We start from the raw sequence: 17,652 nt of genomic DNA, 5'->3' as shown, positions 1-17,652 counted from the left end.
GGGCCTGCAGGTTAATACGTGTGTGAGTGCACTTCTTTTTCTGCCATGTCCTTCCCTAAACTTAAAAAGCTCTAACTCTGCTTTTAAACGAAGCTGGGATTATGTGCTTTGCCTCAACAACCTCTCCTTTTTTTTTTTTTCCTATTAGGGGATGCCCTCCCCCCCTCCTCCTCAAAAAATGCTGCCATAAAAACAATAGGCGAGGCCATAATTTAAAGAGAGAAAAATGTGATTATATAACACATCCTGCAGTAATCAATTTTACCTCCAATATCTGCTTTTGTTTTCAAAATGCTAAATAAACAATACATAATGCATCCCTCATCAGCCAAAACCATGAGGGCTCTGTGCTCAAATAACAGGAAACATATTCAATTTTCCTAACAGAAGACAGTTCATTAAGCTGTGCCACATCAAATAAAACTTTAATTTCTCCAGCATCAGAGTCGCAATGAAAGCAATTGAGGAAGATGAGCCATATGGTACTTCTATCAGCAAACACATATTGCTCATTCCCCCAAAGTTTTCTAATTCTGCTCCCCAGACCTGTGTAATATAGATAATGTGCTCTGAGCGCAGCAACCATGAGCTATCTGGTGTACACTTCTAATACTGTATTTAATGGGAAATAATGAATCATAAAAGCCTGCAGAAGACGGCTTTTGCTAACCTAAATCTCAGCTGTAATTTCATTGTTCTGTGCCTAAGATGCTGTTTGCCCTTTTCAAACAGCAGCAGTTGAACATAATTATGCTGCTACAAACCTGGGCTGCAAAAAGAAAGCCTTCCTAATAGAACCAAGTTTTTTATTAACTCTTGAGGTCCTGAGCTTGGGGCAGCCGCGAGCAGAGAGCTGCCTGTCAGGTTTTAGGGTTCATTAAAGCACACGTACACGTATATCTTGATTTCCAGTGCGCAGCCCCACAAATTAAATTGATGATTCCCACACCGGGCCAAAAATGCAACAGGAGAAGGCTGTGAAAAATTAGGAAATCTTCTTGACATAGGGGAAATCCGACACTTGTCTGCTCTAACATCTGTAAGTGCCAAAGAAAGAGGGGGATTTTTCCCCTTAAAGGTAAGTCTATTTTTCCTCTTCTTGCCAGATATAAAAATTGCGGTTAGTGCCTGGAGAAAAGGGCCCTCTAAACTTTATAGTGTTTACCCTCCATTTATAAATCCATAATGATCTATTTAATGATATCATAAGGTTAAAAGTTAAACAGCACTGTATTTTCTCTGCCTTTTTTTCTGCTCTGCCTTTCAGAAAGGCAGGTTTGCCTGCCACCGAGAGACGATCGGTCGGGGCTGTTTTCTGAAGGAGCCTGCAGGTAAAGAGGCATCCGTACATCCACAAAGGAGGATTCATGAAGGCAAGGACGAGAAGATAAAGGTAATATTTTGACATGATGACCCCTGGAAAATGTCTTTGACTCGTCCCAAGTAAGCCTCTTTCTTTCCTTCCTCCACCCTCTCCCCTCCCCGCTCAAAATACGGGGCTAATTTAAAACATTTTCTAGATATGCTACTTATACATATTGAAAACATATTTTAGTGACTGTGTTTGTTTTGGCAATATATAAACCAAAAAAAAAAAGAAAAAAACACCCAACCAAAACCCCAAACCCAATTAAATTAAAAAGAGCGACTTTTAAAAGTTAGAGATTGCCTTTTAAAAGCTTATTAAAATCAGCATGTTAGTCTGTCTTTGAATTAGCTCCGAGGCTTGATTGCTTTCATTAAAGCTGCCTGTTTGGGTGCTGCTTGGTGAATGTTCAAGTCTGGATTTTTTTCCTCTCTTCTCTCCCCAGCCCCGAGCTGCTTCTTACTACTTGTCAACTTGGATTTTCCCTCCAAATTTGAAAGCAAACTTGGATTTTTTTTTTTCCATTTTTTTTTTTTTTTTTTTTTTTTTTTTTTTTTTTGGGAGAAGCAACAGCCACCCGCACCCTGCCTTCCTCCTTGCAAAATATCATGACCAAAATCACCAGAAACCCGAGTCAGAGAGAGACCAACAGGTAATATAGATACTAAAATATATATATTTTAAAAATTGCTTAAAAAAAAAAAAAAAGACATACCCAAAATACCCACCGAGACCAAACCAACACCCCCAAAAATCCTACCCCAAGCCACCAAAAAAAAAAAACCCTCCAAGCTATCACATTGCTCATAGCCCATGAATGCCTTAAAAACAAATGTTTAAACAGGTTTTCTTTTTTTTTTTGAAGCGGCAGAAAACCTCTGCATGCTCCAATGGGTTACAATAACAATGCTCTATTGCAATGTAAAACAAGCTGGAGGAGAAAAAGGTGCTTTTTGTTACCATTTTATCAAAGCTGTTCATCTTCTAGCTGCAGGCAGCATTTTGCTGGAATTGCAGATATTTCTCTGTCCGGGCTCCTTTGTTTGTGCATCTCATTTGCATATATTTATCTCCAGCTGAGGGTGCTTTCAGCTCATTAAGGCCTCCCCTCACATTATTTCATAAGCCAGCTGCTAGGAGGGATTTCACCTGTGGTGACTGAGAAAAGAGGGGTGAAAAAACCAAATTCTTCATTAAAAAAAAAAAAAAAAAAAAAAAAGAGAAAACAACAAAAAAACCACCCCAACAACCAAGGAAATCTTCTGACTCTCTTCCCCTATAAATGGGCACCATTTGTGTTAAACAGCCTCTTGTCATGATAGATGCCTCCTGGGGTCAGGGGGGAAAGTTGATTTGAAGGTCAGCAGTAAAACAACAGACAAACCAGACGCCAAACTGGTTTTTTAGCTGTCGGTGGGAGCAGTGGTACAACCAGGTCTTGAACCTTTTTCAACCTCTAATAAAACAGGGGAAGAATCTGAAGTGGAGCAACCAGGCCCCAGAGGGAAAAAAAAAAAAGAGAAAGAAAAAAAGAAAACAACAAAAAAAGCCAACCCACAAATAATATCAATATCGAGCAGCAACGGGAAGCAGCGGGGCAGCTCCCAGCGTCACGGGCACTCTGCTATTGTTTCAAGAGCTGGGGAATTAATTCCACTTATTTATTTAAGGCGTGTCAACTCGCTGCCTAAACCTGTTTCGGTGTCAAGATGAATAAAACTTTTATGGCTCATAAAATAGAGCCATTCATCTCCATGGTCTTTGTGGTGCCTGGGTTGTTTTGGGGGGAGTTTTTCTTTCCCCCTTTTCCTCCTGGTAGGCTGAGCTGGGCCAAAATCTCTGTGTCAACTCACTCCCAGGAGAAAGGAAAATTTGGATGAGGCATCTCAAGCTAAACTTCTGGGTTTGATTAGAAATTGTTAAATGTTAATTCATCATAGCCATGTGCAAACCCCCCATTTCCCCTATTTCCCCAGCCTAAAACCTACAATGAATTTACATCATCTCTATGGAGCTTTGGACCAACAGGTAATAAAATACAATAAAGCTTGCTTTTTATCAGGACACACACACAAAAAATCCCATTAATTATGGTTCATGACTACTCTAAACCAAATGTTCAAATAGTAGTTGGAAATGATGCATAAAATCTCAGCATGTTCTGATAGGTTATAGAGTCAGTGGTTTATTGCAATGTAAAACAAGCCACAGGAAAAGAGGGTGGTTTTGTTTACCATTTTCATCAAAGCTGTTCATCATGTTGATATACTTGTGCTATATTGTGACCCTTACATACGTTGCATTTCATATATTCATTTTCCAGGTTGTTGCCACTTTTGGTGCCTTTGCTTCTGAGAAGTTGGGTAAATGCTCTGGCCCCTTTCAAATATTTTCTCATCTGCACTGAATTTCTACCAACAAACCAACTGATAGATACAGACCTAAGAAATATTTATTGTCATTGAGTAAAGGTTGGTTTGGTTTTTTTTGTTTTTTGTTTTTTTTTTTACTTAATCTGAGGCAATTAGTTCCTGAATAAACACATACTAAGTAATCTACCTCCTCAAAAGGTAATCAGACTTGAGAAGCACTGTTCAGTTCCACCCAAGGAAAGCACAACTTGATTAAAATGCTTTGGAGATTTGCTTTCATTTCTTCCCTTTTGCCCTGGAAAACATTTTACAACATCCCAATAACTTTTATTTTCTCCCCATGCCAAACCTGGGGCCTCTCTTGGTTGTTGCTGTCCTTTTCCCCCACCTTCCCTAAATCTTTAACCCTGCTTCTCATTTTTCTTTGCCTCTAATCTAATCACTAATTCCTCGGTTTGGCCAAATAGTTAAAAATGTTAAGTGCTGCTCACAATTCCTGCTGCCTCCCCCACGTATCTGTCTCTGTTTATGGAACAGGCCCTGGTTTCCTCCTGCTCTTGTTCAGCTGTAGGTCTGCAGGTCAGGAGACTGTAAATACACACAGCGCTGCCCCAACCCATAAATCTGAGCAAAGGGCAGCCTTATATATTCAGATAAGGGATGGAAGGGGAAGGAGGGGGTGGAGAGGGGGGTGGGATGAAAAAAAAAAAATGCAAGAAGGGAACCAGGAGCCTCTGTGGTGAGGGAGGTTCTTTGCCAGACCCCAAACCCAAGCTGCGTGCCCTGCTGGTACCTTGCAGGATCTTCCAGCCAGGGGTGAATCCAAAATATTCACCCTTCTTCCCACCCCGCCTTGTTTATGTGTAAACCAGGACAAAAAGCGTTTCACTACCTTTGGGGCAAAGAAATTAAACACGAGGTTTCAGTGGCTTGCTCTCCTCCAGACCTTTGTTGGTTGATTTCCCGCCCTCCCCACCCCTGCCCCCCGTTTTATTTCCTGCACCTCTGAAGCTTTCAAGGGAACAGTCCCCCTGTTATTGCTTCTCAGTTCCAAGGTCTTAGAATAAATAACATTGTTATTACTCACTTCACCAATTTCCAAGAAGAAATATTGCTGCAGCAAATGCAAGCAGCACTAATATTTGCAAAGTGATAAATGGATTGTTACATACCTTCCCGTCTGTGTGGCCTCCAGCCATCCTCCGGCCGGCTGCATCCCTCCTCGGGGTGGGAGGGAGGCTGCCTTTGAACTTAGCAGGGTCCAGGCACTCGGTGCCTCACACCAGAGCCTGCCCCCAGCCCCCTCCCTCTCCCTCTGATGGAGAGATAATTTTTAATGGCCATGCCAGGAGTGGTACCGGCACTGGGGGAGAGCAGGAGCCACGTACCAGGACCCAGCAGCCAAGTGAGGATGCTCTTGGCACACGAGGAGTGTGTGGTGGGTTTTGGTAGTGTTGGGTGCTGCAGGGAGAGGAGTGAGAGCTTCGGGATGTCCCCAGGAGGAAGTGCTGCTCCGCTGCCCTCCCCTGCTCCTGCTCTGCTGCTCTGGTGTGGGTACCACATCCCCAGTGCCACGAGAGCCACCTGCTCTTCCCCAGCTTCCAGCGAGGTGAAAAGTGGACAGAAAAAGGCCTGCAGAGGAGCAAAACTATTTTCCAAGCTCCCCCTACTCTGCCTCCAAAACATCTCCAGTGCCTGAATGGGAGATGCTCCGGGTACCCGAGATACCAGGGATGGAGATGCTCAGTGGAGTGAAAACTGGGAAGATATATTTCCAAACACCACCATCCTCACTGTTCAATAAATTTCCTTCATCCACATGAACTTTTCAGCAAATTTTCTTAACCAAACCTGAGGAGCAGTCTCCTGGCCTCCCCATCCCACACCTGGTTGCTCACCCATGTAACTTCAGAGCTTAAAAAGAGATGGTGATTGGAAAATTCACACGGAATAATTAAACACCAATACAATTTTGGATTTCTTTTTTAAGCAGCAATTTATATCTAGCTCTGAGACATGATTTGGGCTCCTTGATTTTATTTAAAAAAAAATCTCCAAATCAAATCATTCCTGGGCTGCAAGTCATGCTGAAAAAAAAAAAAACCCTCCACTCTGAATTTGTGGTAATTAGAAACAAACCAGCACATTTTCCTTCAGACCCACAAAAAGCAAGTTGCTGACACTTCTTAGACTGAGTCTGTTGCATTTCCATTCCGTGGTTCTCAGGACAGGGGCTGGGAGGGTTTTTTGTTTCTCTTCCAGCTATGTTTGGGACATCCTGAGCTCACAGCTGCTGAGTTCAACAGCACAGCCAGGGACGGGGCTGCCTCCTCTATCCACCTGGGCTGGGGGTGCACCATTGTTTCAGAATTCCTTGGTGTGATAAACACCTCCACAATTAGATTATTCAAGCACCAAAGGTGATGCAAAAGCTTGTTCTTCATGGGCAGAGCAAAGCTAAGTTGCTCCAGCAGCACCATCCCCAGTTCACCGGTGCTGCTGTGGCATTGCCTCTGTGCCTGGGGCACCACCAGGAGAAGGGGTGAGAGCACCCTTCCTGCTGTGCCCTCCCTGGCCTTTCCTCCAGGCACAGCCCCTTCCCTTCTGGAGAGGTTGTCAGAAGCCTGAGGAGATTCTTGCAGGTCTCATGTGGAGGTCAAACTCTGCAGCAGCAGCATCTGCGTGGTGCCAGCCTGATGTGTGAGGAGGTGAATGGCGAGTGCAAAGGTTTCAGCAAGCCTTGGTGGAGGTGTTGGCACGGTCTGGCAGGGCTAGCATGTGAATTCTTAGCCCAAGGGGATGGGGAGGGCGGGAGGTTGAAAGACTTGAGCTATTTATTAGGCTGGTTTTTCCTAGGGGGGTACCGTGATCCATCAAAGAACCAATGGAATTCAAGGGTTGCAGGAAGAAAGTTATTCAGGAACTGTATGAAAAAGGAAGGGAAAGGGTCAATCAGAAGAGAAGCAAAAAATATATCTGACATTCTGACATGTTTTCTTCCTGACCAAGGTAAATACTGTCTCCTTTTTTTTTTTTTTTTTTTTTTTGGTAAGATAAGAAATATAGAAAGGAAGGTCACAAAAATCACGTAAGCCTAGAAATTCCTTTGGGATGGGCTCTCATGCAAAATATATACAGTTCACTGGCAACAAACAAAAAAAAACCAGGCAGTCTATACTGCTTTTTAATAAAACAGTCAATAGAATGATGGAATTATAGAATCATTAAGGCTGGAAATTAACTCCAAGATCATCTAGTCCAACCTTTACACAAAGCATCCATAATGCTCTCTCATTAACATGTATGTGTGTATGCCTTTGCAGCTGAAAAGAGCCATGTGATTGTATACATGTATGTAGGCATAATGTAATAAAAACTCAGAGTGCATCAAGTGAAAGATAAAACAAGCTGCAAAACTATTTAAGGAAAAAAGTGATGAAAGTGGGTGAGAGATGGGGCAGCAGTATGGTGAGGAGCTACCCCACTGCTTGGAAACATCCAGAAGCCTCCTTAAACATTTATCAGCACCTTTCCTAACTTTAGGAGAAGGGCTGGGAGAACCATGATTCTTCAGGATATTCTTGTCAGGCAGGAAACCTTGTGAGAGCAGCATTGCTTGTTCTCTGTTCTGCTTCCAGCCCCAGAAAGCACACAGATAAGAAGAAAAATCAAAATAATTGAATATATACAAGACATCCACATTTGTATAAACAAGATTTGAAAGGGGAAAAAAGAATCAGGTCTTCATTTTTTATGATTTTTTTTTCTCAAACTGAAGAAAAAAAAAAAAAAGAAAAAGAAAAAGTCAGGCAGTTCTTATTTTATCCAGACCAGTTCATAAATCCCAAGTCATAAATCCACGATATCCCGGGCTGCTGGATTTTGCATTTGGAGCTCTGAAAGACTGATAGCTGAAAGATTTATAAAATCCCAGGTAGCCAGAGTGCTCCCCATTGGCTCCACATCTGAGAGGTCCCTGCATCCTGCCTAGCCCAGAGAGCTGGATGTATGGGATATATTGTGCTCCAGGAGCAGCACACCCCCACCCTGCTCTTTTCAGATGTGACCAAGGCTAAAAATGTGACCGTGTGAGGTGGATGGGCCCTGCTCAGGCTCCTTCCTGCACATGGGGACAGCCACAAACTGGGGTTGCCCAAGGGCTGCTGCCACCTTCTGCAAAACTACAGCACGGTTTGTGTGGTGGGTGTGTGATCTACCTCGTGTGGTAGACCTGGCCATAAACAGCAGAATTGCTTCAGCTGCTTGGAATATACTCTTAATTTTGTTAGTTGTAATATCATTGAATAGGAGTGACTGGACAGTAAGAACAGGGAATCATCACTTGGCCAGAAGATGATACTTAGAGGCGAACATGACCAGCCCTTTAACAAAAAAAAAGGTACCTGTGATGCCTCAGATGAAGTCCAGGTTGCAAACTATTCAGCTGTTCAAGCAGCAAGCTCAAAATTCCCAAAGAGTGCTGGAAGGAGATGATGTGAGGTTTTTCTCATCAGTTCAGTGGATGTTGCACATGTCACTACATGTATTGGGGTGAAGGTTCCCCAAAACAGACCCTCTGAAGATGGATTTGTGCTATTTGTCCATATACACAGGACCCTGAAAAAGTGCTTAAAGCCTTCCCTCCCTTACTTTCCTCTATCTTTCCTCAACGACCTTATCTGAACCTAATACTTTTCTCCAGACTTGTAATGACAGACATTTTTAATATGCTTCTGTTGAATTAATAAAAAGATTTTAAAAAATCCCCCTTCTGCAGTTACAAGATTTGTTTTATGGCTGTAACTAACATCGTTGTTACTGAGAAATTGAATGATTTGCTTTATGTTTCATATACTTTTATTCATGAGTCTGAATATATTGAAGTCCACGAGGGAAATCCTCCTTCACCCTCCCGGGGAAGGGTGGTGGAATCAACCTGAGCTTTGTCTGTTTGGAGTTTTATTAGAAGCACATTGTCTGGATAAATTCGGATAATTTTTGTTGTTGTTTGTCTGACTCTATCAGTGGAAATTAAGCATTGCAATGGTTTATGTTCCCTGTGTGTTGTGAGCATCTCTGCCTTTGGTCAGACACCTGAAATGAGCACCTCGAGTGGCTTTTTGCACACCACAGAGCTGCCTGTCCCCAGCATGTTTTTCTCCCATCCAAATCCCTGCCTTCACTACAAACTGTACTCATTTCAGAGACCAAACTAAACCAGACATAACCAGACCAAAGCATTTATATGAAGACTAAGTCAGAGTCACTTCTGGAGAGGTTTTTCTTGGTTATTCTTAAAATCCAAAGCTTTCCCAAGCCTGTTGGTGCCTCTCACAGGGTATCCTCCCCTTCCCAAGCAGAACATATTTCTTTCTAAGCCTCCAACTTCTGTGGACTATGTTTATGCTGTATTTAATTGTTTTTTCCTCCTTCCTTACCTATTGTCTCTCTTTCAGCTATGTTTGAGACATCCTGAGCTCACAGCTGCTGAGATTACACCACGGCCAGGGATGGGGCTGCCTCCTTTATCCACCCAGGCTGTGGGTGCTCCATTGTTTAATCCAGCCTGGCTCTGCAGGTCAGGTGGCCCTGTCCAGCTTCAGGAGGGTGAATTTGCCACGTTTTGCCTCTTTGGCATTTCCAGCACCTTTGACAATGGCGTTTGGTGGCTCCACGGCCACTGATTTTGGGAGCTTTGTTTCTGTGTATACACCCAAGTCCCCTGATTTTATATTTTTGACACGCTCAGATGGGCTTTGCCGGTTGCTCATCAAGAAGATTGGGCTGAAATGAGTCCCCTGGTGAAGGAGAACTGCCAGGGCAGGGTGAAGGGCAAGCACTCACTTGTGTCTATTGATCATCCCCTTCAGTCTGCGTTACTCTGGAAGCAGGAGGCTTCCTTCTCTTTACAAACAGATATTTGGGATGTAGAACCTGATCAAATACTATGTTTTAAATGTGCAAGTCCTCTTAAAGTTTCCTTTTATTAAAATCTCTACAGGAGCTCTTTTCTTATAATTCTGTAACCCTTTCCCTAATTAAAAATGCTGTACAAGGTCTGGTATTGAGCTATAGAAATGAAAGGTCAATACATGAACAACACTTCATTTGTAAATAATACAGCTCTGTAATCAATTATCTCATTTTCACAGAAGACATATTAATCTACAAGCAAAGAATGGAGACATTTAAAGGATGTACAGAGGGGATCTTTAAATGTTAAATGTTCTTTAGCATGTGCTAAATAAAGAGTTTGGCAGAGTGAAAATGTAGCACACAGCATTGACACTCCAGGGAGAGTCTTTAGGTCAAGTGATTTGTACCTTCAAAACAGTTCTCCATAGCACTGTAAAGGCTCTCTGCTGGCAACAGGGAGGTGGGTTAGTGTTATTTAGGATGTTCAGTGTAGCAGGGAAAATACTGCAAAAATTAGGAAAAAAGGTGATCTGCAAAGAAAAAGGTGCCTATTTTAATAGATGACTCAGCCCTCTCTGCACTGCTATTTGCTTTCTGAGAGCATTGTGGGCTGAGTTTCCTTACCCCTGGTTTTCCATAAAGCCAGGCTGAGCTGAGTCACACTTTTGGAAGGAGCTCTGTGCCCTGGATACCCCAGATAATGCTGCTCCAGGTGACACAGCATCCCACTGAAGACCACGTGGGATTGTTTCCTCTTCCACAGAGGGTTACTGTGGGAATCCACACAAGGTTTTCAGTATTTAACAGTTTCTGGGTGTTGGAAATCCTGTGCATGACTTCTAAATATCATTAGGGAAAATGACAAGGAGATCCATTCCCCGACATAAAACAGTGTAGGTTTTCCATCAAATGGAAAGGAAAGGCTCTCGCCACGTCTGTTGGCAGCTGGGTCACCCTTTTTGCTTATTTACTGAATTTGACAACACAGAGGGGAAAAAAATAAAAAAGGAAAGAAAGAAAGAAAGAAAGAAAGAAAGAAAGAAAGAAAGAAAGAAAGAAAGAAAGAAAGAAAGAAAGAAAGAAAGAAAGAAAGAAAGAAAGAAAGAAAGAAAGAAAGAAAGAAAGAAAGAAAGAAAGAAAGAAAGAAAGAAAGAAAGAAAGAAAGAAAGAAAGAAAGAAAGAAAGAAAGAAAGAAAGAAAGAAAGAAAGAAAGAAAGAAAGAAAGAAAGAAAGAAAGAAAGAAAGAAAGAAAGAAAGAAAGAAAGAAAGAAAGAAAGAAAGAAAGAAAGAAAGAAAGAAAGAAAGAAAGAAAGAAAGAAAGAAAGAAAGAAAGAAAGAAAAAGAAAGAAAGAAAGAAAGAAGAGGGAACTGTTTTCAGCACACTTCACAAGCCAAAGTGGACCTGGGAATGGTGGAGGCTGGGGAGAAGATGCACTCTTTGGCATCAGTGGGACTTAAGGTTGACTCTTAATATTTTGCCTCCCTCCCCTCTGTACTCTTTTCACAGACAGTACACCCTTGTCACAATTTGCCTAAGCAAGGCACTATCCCAGCTCCCTCCCAGATGATGGGGAGGGGCCAGAGCAAAGCGCCAACACCACCAACACCACTGGTGTGAAGGAGGAGAGGGCAAGCCAGGGATTTAGGGGGGCTCGATCCCCCTCTCTCCACTTGGCTGATACCAAGGATATCACCAGCAACAGCAAAGCCCTCGTGAAAGCCTTTTCTGGCTTGTGCAGCAGGAAAATTGGCCCAGCCAAAGGGATGGCTCCTAGCAAGGTGGCCAGGCAGGAGCCCTGTCTGCCTCATAATGGACATTGCAGTGAAGTGTGAAGATACCCACTTCTTCTTTAAGAACAAAACCTAGACTAGGATGGAAAAAAAAAAAAAAAAAGACCCCCTAAGCCTAAATATTTCCAGGTTTGCTCACCCCCGTGGGTTTGGTGCACTCTGTAGCTGCTTGACCTGCAGGGCCTTTCAAAGCTCTCTGCGAGTCTCTGTGCCAAAATAAATGTTACTTTACCATCAAGTAGGCAGAAGAATGAAAACTGTGTGATGTGTGAGGGAGAAAAAAAGAGCCGAAACAGGAAAACCCCTTTCTTCTGTTTTAAAAGTCCTGGATGATCAAGGCTGTTCTGTTCACTCTGATTTAATCAGTTTGCAGATACCCAAATACACATCCAGCCATGGAAAGTGCTCTCCCTTTGATTCCAGCAAAATCTTTTCTAATTCTCTTTAAATGTTCCAGGGCTTTTTGAAATGATTGCTATCAATGCCAACCAAATGCTTTAGATCTCTTTTCCTTTTTTTAGTTTGCCTGTCTTTAAGTACTTGCTTTATTTCTATGCAGCCCAGTTACAGCTGTACATGGAAAAAGTATCTAGAAAACAGATCTGGTTTGCTTTAGCCTTTATGCTGTATAGAGTTAGACACTTTAACCTTCTTTACATTTACTTAGTTGCTTTAATATGATTTCTGTAACCCCTATGCTTGCTTTTTTTCTTTTTTTCCATATAACTTATTAAATATTTATAATACAGTAGCCCATACACATGACATAGGTTGGACTTGTATTACATTAGGCTCGACATAGCTATCTAGGAAATCATATCTCATGTGCCCCCTAAAAATTAAAAACCAGGATTGTTCAGCTGAGCTTGGACTTGAATTCTAGAGGGACCAGCTCAAAAAAAAAACCAAACCAAAAACCCCCTAAGATGGTTAAAACAATAGATAGATTTGTTTAACCAAAAAAGCTCAGCCCAGCTCTGAAAAAAAAACCCCTCCTAGCAAAGTCCACCCCACCTCAGTGGTGGTGCCTCAAGTGAGGGTATGATCTCTAACACCTGGACTCTGCTGTCCTCAGGTAGGTTTGGACAGATGTGCACTGGGTTCCCAAGCTTAGACAAAAAAACCTTTTCCATGCTTCCTTCCCAAAGGGATTATTTTTGCAGCTGATATTCCTCCATGTGCTGTCTGTTATGCTGTGATTAAAGCACAGTTTTCCCACAACTGGGGAAGAAATGCACTCCCCCCTCTGCTTTCCAACAAGTGGAAAAGAAATGCACTCCCCACTCTGTGACATTTCCTTTGCCCGGCTCGGAAGCAGGAACCTAGGTCTGAGGGTGGCTGCCTCTCACCCGCCTTCCTCCAGCTAAAATGCCGCAAAAAAAAGGCCATAAAAATGCCATTTGAAAACTTTTCAAGGCTTTTCCAAGTTGGAGCTGCCTCGAAAGGCTTTCAGACCACACTGCCATATGGATCGGTGGCATATGGCCTGATGCACGCAAGGCTGCTGCTCCTGCGTCACCACCCTCCCCTTCCACCATGGGGCCAGCCATCCTGCAGGGATGAGTTCACTTTAGGATGGCCCTTCACAAGGGATGAGTTCACTTCAGGATGGCCCTTCACATGTTCTGCACTTTCTCCAGCTCAGTGCTTTGGCAGCTTTCTCCAGTCACTCTCACCGTTTGTGCTCCCAACCAGCCAGGCACAGGCAACGCAACATGCACAGGAACAAGTGTCCTCTTCCCCACCCCATGCATGTTTGTTTTTTATTCCTCATTCAGAAACTTCCACTGGGAGTGTTTAGAAGCAAGCAAAATGTTTTCTGCTTCAGCTGGAAAAGTTCTGTTTCTTTGTTGAAAAGGCTTATGGCATATTTGACTTTTTTCCCTTCTCTTTCTTCTCACATTCCACGCTGTCTGGAGTGCTAGGATGACAGGCACTCACGATTTTGCTGCTTCCATCACCATTCCTCCACCTAGTCCATCCCCTTGCTGAGCCACAGATTTCTCCCCAACATGAGCTTGTATCCCTTGCTGCTGCTCTGATGCCTCACACACTCCACCCCAGTACAACGTGACAGACACGGCTCTGAATAAATCCCCTCTGGAGATTTAATTTTTTTAAACTTCTTTATTTTTTAAACTCCTGTTCCTTTCCTTCCACACTCTCCTTCCTTGTCTCTAGCTCCCTTAATTTTAACTTGCCTTTCCCACTTTGAAAAACCACATATGAAACTGCATGAAGCAGTATATTTGCCTCTTTGTGTGGTTCCAAAAACAAAATCAAGACTAATCAAAAAAGACTATGGAACACTTTATTTGGGAGGAAGGTAAGAGGAATTTCTCTTTTTCTCATCTTGAAAATTCTCCCTTGGCTCCTGTTGGGTTGGGTTTTTATTTCACTTGCACCACATAACATAAAGAAATTGCAGCTCCCCACATTTTTGCTTCAGGCTGCCTGAACACTGCCCACAAACAGAGCACAAGAGCACAAGACAAGGGATTTAACACAATATTGATCTGAGAGAAACCTGTTGTTTGCAGGTGGAGTTGTTCAGGTAAGCAACATATGCAGCTGGAAAAAAAAGAGGAGGTAGCCAGACTCCTCTGTGGGGGAAAAATGATTTATGATCTTTACCAAGAACAACAACAAAACCAACAACAATAAGAAGAAGAAACCAAGAATAATCATCAACAGGACATCAAGGTGAAAAGACACCAGGCAAGTCCAGTTTGCAGGAGACTGTCCTTCAGGCAAGAACTCTATTGAAATTAATGCTGAAATCTGCCTGCTTTCTCCAAGTCATATGACATTTTTACACAGGGAGTTGCCTCTGACTGTGCCTCAGGTGGCCCTGAACGCTGTGGGTGTCAGTGAGGTGTCAGTGGTTTTCAGGGAACGGGGTCTGAGGCTGAGGTGTGCTCTGGGGGAGGTGGGTGGTACCAGGAGCAATGGGCATGAAGCCCTTGGAGGAGCAAGCAAGATCTTCTGCTGACTTCAGCACACTTGCCCCAGCCATGGGTAAGTGCTGCATCAGGTCATCAGCAATGGCACAATACCACAGAAATAAATATTTTTGTTGAAAGGCAAGCAGAGCGTTTTGATTTCTCTCCCCTTCCCCCTACTGGGCATGAAAAGGTGCTACCCAGGCACCTATTTCCCAGAGCTTTCCTTCTGCACTCATAACAAATACTCTTCCTTTGCACTCATTTAAAACCAGTACTCCAACAGATAAACCACAGGCTGAAGTTAAACTGATAAGACAGCAAAAAAACCCAGTCCTTCCCAGTCTTACAGGTTAAGAAGGGTTTGTTGATGCACTCCTGTGCCACACGTGAACCTTGCACCATCCAGATGCCATACGTGAAGCTTTACTCTCTGTTTTCCTCTCCCTTTCCCCTCTCCCCTGCTTCTTTAAAATAATTTTGTTTGGTTGGAGGAAGAGGGAAGATGGGCAGCCTTCCACTGCAATCTGCACTGACCATCTTGACAGTAGATTTTCCTGCCACAGGCTCGTGACCCATCATATCCCACGGGATTGGGACAAATGCGGATTTTTGGACCATAGTTGTCTCCAGCTTTTTGCTGCTACAAGTCATCACTGTGTTACCTAGCTCAGAGGAAGTATATGCCACATGCTTGACCCTGACTGGAGAACACATTTCCATGGCATAATACACAAAAAAACCCAGGCACTCTCTGTCTTACAAACCTTCAGGAGAGGCAGCTCCTGTGGGCTGAATATTTCTTTATTTCCACATACCAATCTCTCCTTGCTTTCATTCTGCCAAAGAACTTTTCTATCTTATGCATCCACATCCCCTGCAAAAAAAAAGGTTAATGAGAGAAACTCTATATGGGTAATGCATGACTCCTTTAAAATTTATCATATCTGGGGTTAAAAAAATAAAAGATCCATTTTTCCTCCCTTCTAAGAGGGGATTTTATATCCAAAGACACAAAGGTAATACTCTTTGCATTGTAGCTTCAATATTTTTCTTCATTTTTTTTTACCCAACAATGGTGAAAAGACGTGATTTTAACATGCAAGTAGGAGGAAAAAGGCTGAACACACCATGGGAACATGTTTAAGAAGTTGATTTATGTTTCATACTGAGCCTTACACCTGCAGTTCAAGCAAAACTCAACTTTGCCGCCCCACAGAGTCTAGTTTATTAGGTATCAAGGAGTCACAAGAAGCCATGTAATTAAAACTGTAATTAACTGGAAAAGGAAAGTGCCACCTGAGTTTTGAGAGGCTGTCAATTTTCTTTCCATTACAGCTTTCCTTCTGCTTCTTTTGTCTATGGGGTGCGTTTTTCCCTCATCTTGATAAAGAAAAACAAATGTGGGTTGTTGTTTTTTTTTTTTTCCCTTCTCTTTATTAACTAGAGAAGCCACCAAATTCTCTTATGTTTTTATTACTGGGAAAAAAAACCCGAGCCACTCAGTTTTGAGCTTGGATGCAGGTTTCTCTCAGCAGCACTCGCAGCTGTGTTTGCCAACAGGTGTCAAGTGTGGTCCAGGCAGGAAAAAAAAAATCCCTGAAACGCCCTACCAGCACAGGGTTAGCCGAGTTCAAAGCCTATTTTAACAAAACATCATCCCTGCCCTTCGGAAAGGGGATCAGTCCTTGTTTAAATGCATGACCTCCAAGCACCAGCAGTCTCTGGGTGCAGCACGTCCCTCCCGAGGCTGCTGGATCCCGGTGGCATTGCCGCGGCATTCCGGCCGCGAGGCCACACGCAGCAAGACAGAAACACCTCCAGGAGAAATACGAGGTGATGGGCTTGGTCAGGCAGAGGATTCCAAAGCGAAGAGGGGGCCCAATCCCCTGGCCAGATGAAGAAAATCTCCCCAAGGTTTGGGTGAGGTGTGGAGCCAGTCCTGTGGTCCCCGTGCCTCGCGCTCCCACCGGGAGAAAGGTTCTGGGGAATCGGAAAGAAGTGTGCCCGGAATAAACAGACAATTGTTTGTAAGATTTAAAGGAGAAAAGGCTTAGGTAAACTTGAAAGAAAGTAATAGTAAAACAGAGCTGAAGAGTAAAACAGAGCTGAAGAGTAAATCAGAGCTGAAGAGCTCCCTTTTACCTAAAAGGTTAAAATGATGAGAACAAAGACAGGATCTATCCTAAGGTTCATTACGAGGGAGATCTATGAGTATACAGAAAAGTTTTCAGAGGAGATGTTTGTCTTGGACTGGCGCATGGAAGGGGCGACTGACATCCCTTATTTTCCATTTAACAGGTGACAATGTCCCATCAAGAGAAGCACCGGCCTTGAAAAGGGAAGTTATTATTGCAAAAAGCAGTTTTGCTTTGGTGTCATTCTGATAGGCTTAGGGGGTTTTTCCCCCCAGCCTTAATTATTTGTATCTTCTGCTCTCATGGAATAGCCCCAGATTGCAAGGCAAAGGTCTTGGGACCTTCTGGGTTTGAAGGCAGATCTCAATTGGCACTAATGTGGAGAAGTGAGCTGGAGGTACCTGCAGCAGGTGACACACAGGCCTCAGCTTCTTGTTCAGCTACAAGTCAGCAGGGGCACCCCCTGACCATCTGTGGTCCATAAATTACAGTAACGCCGGCACACACTGCTTGTAAATCACCAAAGAACAGGCTTTACCTTATGACACATTACATGAACCCTGTTGGATATTCCAATAAACTCCCATAAACCATCCGATATAAACTGTGGATTATGTTTCTTTGGGGGGCAGGAGAAAAACCTGTGCTTTTCTGCACTTGCCCAAACTTCTTTTGAGTGAAATGAAGATGTGGCCTGAGCTATATTGTATGTTTATGCACCATGCTTTCTTACAAAAGAGATTTCCTCCTCTCTGCCATCACTAATACCATAAATATTTCACTTTCCAAGAGTGCATCAGTCTTGATGTGACCAGGCTTGCCATTCTTCTGGGTAAAAGAAGCCACTACTCTTTTAAAAAATGTAGTTTTATGTGAACCTGCATGACTCATCCTCCATCCTTGTTACACCAAGCACAGGTAGATCAACAGGGGTGGCTCATCCATGTCATTCCCTTTTGGAGGAGCGAGAAGATCCAACACATGACCTCAAGCCTTTGGATATCTCTCACCTGACATGGTGGAGCCCATGTCTGCAAGGAGATAGGATGAGCAGATGTTTTCACACCTGGTTGTGTGTTCCCACAGCACCTGGCTGGTTGGGACCACAGACACTCTGCTGAAAAACC

The 17,652-nt window shown here is 43.2% G+C and overlaps 1 long non-coding RNA gene across 11 annotated transcripts in view; it reads left to right on the top strand.

Annotated features, from left to right (window-relative positions):
- LOC134547508 (uncharacterized) overlaps window positions 1-10,834 on the top strand; it is a 69,888-nt gene extending 59,054 nt beyond the window's left edge. For 6 of the 11 annotated variants that reach the window (XR_010079504.1, XR_010079496.1, XR_010079502.1 and 3 more), the window contains 3 exons: window positions 1,268-1,393; window positions 1,934-2,018; window positions 3,690-5,562. This is a non-coding gene — a long non-coding RNA (uncharacterized LOC134547508). Of the gene's footprint in view, window positions 1,079-1,267; window positions 1,394-1,933; window positions 2,019-2,834; window positions 3,395-3,689; window positions 5,563-6,594; window positions 6,748-9,194 lie in introns of those variants that run through there. The other 5 variants (XR_010079501.1, XR_010079500.1, XR_010079498.1 and 2 more) reach the window with 5 other exon arrangements.
- The last annotated feature ends 6,818 nt before the right edge of the window (window positions 10,835-17,652 follow it).

This window comes from Prinia subflava, chromosome 2 (genome assembly GCF_021018805.1).
Source record: "Prinia subflava isolate CZ2003 ecotype Zambia chromosome 2, Cam_Psub_1.2, whole genome shotgun sequence".
Lineage (NCBI taxonomy): Eukaryota > Metazoa > Chordata > Aves > Passeriformes > Cisticolidae > Prinia > Prinia subflava.
Note: the sequence above shows the minus strand (reverse complement) of the source record. Positions and strands in the feature narration are given on the sequence as shown.